This window comes from Schistocerca nitens, chromosome 2 (assembly GCF_023898315.1).
Source record: "Schistocerca nitens isolate TAMUIC-IGC-003100 chromosome 2, iqSchNite1.1, whole genome shotgun sequence".
NCBI lineage: Eukaryota > Metazoa > Arthropoda > Insecta > Orthoptera > Acrididae > Schistocerca > Schistocerca nitens.
The window spans coordinates 1,104,363,948-1,104,367,899 of record NC_064615.1 but is presented as its reverse complement, the minus strand read 5'-3'; the positions used below and the strand labels follow the sequence as shown (position 1 = coordinate 1,104,367,899).

Below are 3,952 nucleotides of genomic sequence, written 5' to 3'. Positions count from 1 at the left end.
AGGCGGGAATAACCTATATGGTGGACACCTTAGTGGAACGTCTCTGCTCTGGCAAAGACAGCAGTCGTTTCATTGTAAACTTCTTTTGGCATATTGTTTTAAATCAATTATTTCGTGTTTCTTTAAAAGTTTGTGTTTAAAAAATTATGCTTAGAACTGTTGTATTACGCCTACCTTCTCACTCCCAGCCCTTCCACTTAATGCCCTGTAACACAATGATAACAGAGCATGGTTTAGATCCACGGACCTCTAGGTTATGCGCCCAGCACGCTTCCACTGATGCATTTACGTCTTCCTTAAAGGCTCTCCATGGCCCTGGCAATAAAAAAAGGTGTGACCTGTGTCGGCTATAGTTCTTCTTGCAACATTGTGGCCTTCATCCTGTGACACACCAGCAAGTCGCAGCTAGTTTACTCTGTTCTGTGGTAAACCTTCCACCAAAGGTTCCAGTTTATCTGACAGGGCTGCAAAAGCCTGATATATTGGAAGGCATATGGAATCTATAAATCCAACTTGCATTAGTGGCAACTGGTCTTCCTTTCCTAGGCTCATTAGAGCAATATGTGTGATATTCAGTTCCTGACGTTCCATATCACTCTGTTCAAGGAATTCACTTGATACCAGTTCTGCCACCCTCTTCTCTACCTCCCATGGCTCTTTGATGGCTGCAAAATCACAGACGGTCGTCGTCATTCCTCTCAGTAGTTCTCGGTGATCGTCACGCATCCAGTTATAGGTTCCGGACTGAACCAAACTGAAAAAAGTGCCTGGCTTCCTAAAATTCACTGCCAGATCTGAAGACAGTATAGCATCCTCTATAAGTTTAAAATCCGGTAGACATTGTCAAGTATTTGGTTACCTGGGTTGTTGAGTATCATGATGCACTTGTCAAAATGGTGATGCTACATCGTCGCTGTAGAACAGAGCTGGATAAGAGGTGATGACGCTTTTATCTGAAATGTGTTATTAGTCCTTTGGTGATCAAGATCATGGCAAAGGCATGCGATTATCAAAGAGAGACGTTCTATTTCCCCAAATATTTTCTTCCACTGTGTAAATGTGATAATGAAAAACATTATCTGTGCCACATTGAATGCATGCCTCCAGTTGTAGTACGTGTCATTGCGATAGTTCTTCTTGATGGCTAAAAGAGCCACGCGCACTTTGACTAAGAAAATGCTATCTGACATTGAAAATCAACGTAAAAGATTGAGTCGCCACCAACTCTAGCCATACGACAAATAGGAGGATGCGCTGAGTCGGAAAATTACTTAATTTATTCATAATAAAAACTCACAAAAGAACATTCATTGTAAAGTCACTGATAAAGAATGGGATGTAATTATTAAAATGATCCAGGCATTGTTCACGTGAGTCAAATATTGAACAAAGTAAAGACTGCGTTGACATTGTGCATAAGTGCAGTTTGCAGCAACATTCCTGTAAACAAGATCTATTCGAAAGCACTTGTTTTAAATCAAAAAGGACACTAATTATTGGACCTGTACGCATGGAAACGCTGTGGATAGGCTAACAAGGAAAACTACAAGGTAAATGGCGTAGGTAACGGAGACGTAACATCGGTACACTGGATAAAATTGGAGGCAAAATTATTTATTCCTTAAAACATTGATGTAATGCATCTATAGACTGCTGTTGCGTTGTAACTAAGTACAATTGCTTGTGAAACGCTATACGTTTCACAACAGACCCACGTGGTTTGCGGAGTTCTGTATCACTGGAAAGCAATTAAAATGATAACGAAAGGGGTCTACAGGACCCTTTCAATACATGTAGGTATTACGTATACCCATTCGAGAAAAAATTGCAAATGCTCCCACAAAATTTTCATCGTTTTTGGTAAATGAGAGGTCACTGAATTTATTAATGAGCTATATAACGCCAATAATTTGACCCAAAGAATTTTTAATTCCCATACAGTGAATTCTTTTATGTTTGAAATTTGTGCCTTCATGAACAGAAGGGTCAAATCTGTCATCCTCATAAGCATTTGCAATATTAACAGTCTCACCTGCAGTGGAAACATAACACGTAATGCCAATGTTGATAGGAAATTTGCTTTCAAATGGACTTTTTTTCAATTACTCTCTTCTCCATTTAATTTGCTTCACAATCAAATACTCTGTGAACGAGCAACTCCTGAACCCTTTGACACTGTATGAGGGACTACGTGTGGGTGACGTTACGAAACGCCATATGTTCAATGGTGCTCTGCTCTTCGAAGATCATTCGTACCAGGTGTAATAATACCTAGTTTCTCTTGACTTCCAACTGACTTTTGTCATAAAGCTGAGCATTCCTCAGGCCAATTCCGCAGAATGGAGGTAACTTGCAAAAGCTTTTTCATTACTGGCTGTAAAACGGGTAATTGTTTGCTTGTTTATAACCTGTGCTACTCCTGTAACATCGCCAGTGAAGTCCTTAATCGGCATGCAGATCGATGTCCTGGTCTTGTAGCCCGTCAGTACTTCAATGTTGTGGTGAAAAGATCGTAGGCGTCGGGGATGTTGACGAGCTCGCCGCTCTCGGTGACGAAGCCCACGATGCCGGTGTCCCAGGGGGTGTGGATCTCGTCCATCTTCTGCAGCGTGGAGGGCGAACACTCGTCGAACAGCTTGGAGGCGAGTGGCGCATGCTGGCGCAGCCCTACACCAGGAACAGCGAGCCGCGGTCCGCGTGCGGTAGCATGCTCACGTTCTGCAGGATCTTGAGGCGCAGCGACCGCACGTCCAGCTCGTTGCAGATGTTCTTCACGAGTTCGAGGATGAGCTCCTTCTCGTCGAGGTGCCTGAGCTCGTGGCGCGAACGGTGGTGGTGCCGCTGCCCTCCTCAGACGGGAAGGTGGGCGTGCCGACGATGGTGTTGACGGTGGGCTTGAGCAGGCCGCCGCGCTCCAACTCGTGCGCCGAGATCTCGCGCAGGGGCGTGGTGGTGCCCGAGCCGGCGCCCCGTGCGACGGCGACCTCTGCGTCTCGGCGCTGCTCGGTCGGCCTGGGAGTCGTGTGCGCCACGAGCCACGCATCCACCACCTGCCACGTCGCCTTCCGCAGGAAGTCCGGGTGCTCGTCGGGCCAGGCCTCCGTGCGGGCGCAATCGGGGTCGTAGTACTGCTGCTGCTTGGCTACGTGGGCGCCGTCTCCGCCGCCATCCTCGCCTCCTCGGCCGCCGTGCGCTGGTAGAAGCTTTTGTAGGAATGTCTGTTGCATCCGTTGATGGGGCACATGCTGTGCTTCTGCCCCATGTGCCCGCCGCGGCCACTACCATGACCGTCCCCCTACGGCGAGTGCGCATGCGCAACGAGCGAGCAGCCGCACGTCGGTGCTGGTGCTGGTGGGGACGCTGCTGCAACGTTGTGGGCGCCGCCACCCGCGCCCCGTCGCCCGCCATCGTGCTGCCCGGGAGCGCAACACCGAGCCGCCGAGCCCGCGCTCAGCGCCCCTGCGGCAGCCCGCGAGACATCGACCAGCGTCGTGACCACCACGCTCACTCGCTGACCCTCCCACTCCACCGCAGCGCCCTCCAGTAGTCAGCCACTGCACTCCGCCGGACACCGCGACCGTTCCCTCACACAGGACTGGTACCACCAACACAGAGGTCGGACGAGTGTCCAGCGGAGGACCACCACAGTGAATCGATGATCGTAAGTGGCTTCCGTAGTGGCTAGTGCAGCGTGCAGAATCCAGTAACGTCGATGCTACCGAGCTCTGTCACACACCGTTTCGACGATCACTGTCTCGAAAGCAGGCGTCACCCGTGTCATACCTGGGCTTCACACCTGGGCTGCAGCCGTCTACTTAATCTATGAGTGTTGTTCAATAAGCAATACCCCACATTTTTTTCTTAAACGCCATTAATCTACATAGACAAACTTCCTTGTTGGTGCTTCATATTTGATCTTTATTCTGTTCGCCGGTGAAGTTGCGAACAGTTC

At 48.8% G+C, this 3,952-nt stretch overlaps 1 pseudogene; it reads right to left on the bottom strand.

The window, feature by feature from the left end:
- Positions 1–285: 285 nt before the first annotated feature.
- LOC126235574 (dual 3',5'-cyclic-AMP and -GMP phosphodiesterase 11-like) lies at positions 286–3,262 on the bottom strand (annotated as a pseudogene).
- Between the last annotated feature and the right edge of the window lie 690 nt (positions 3,263–3,952).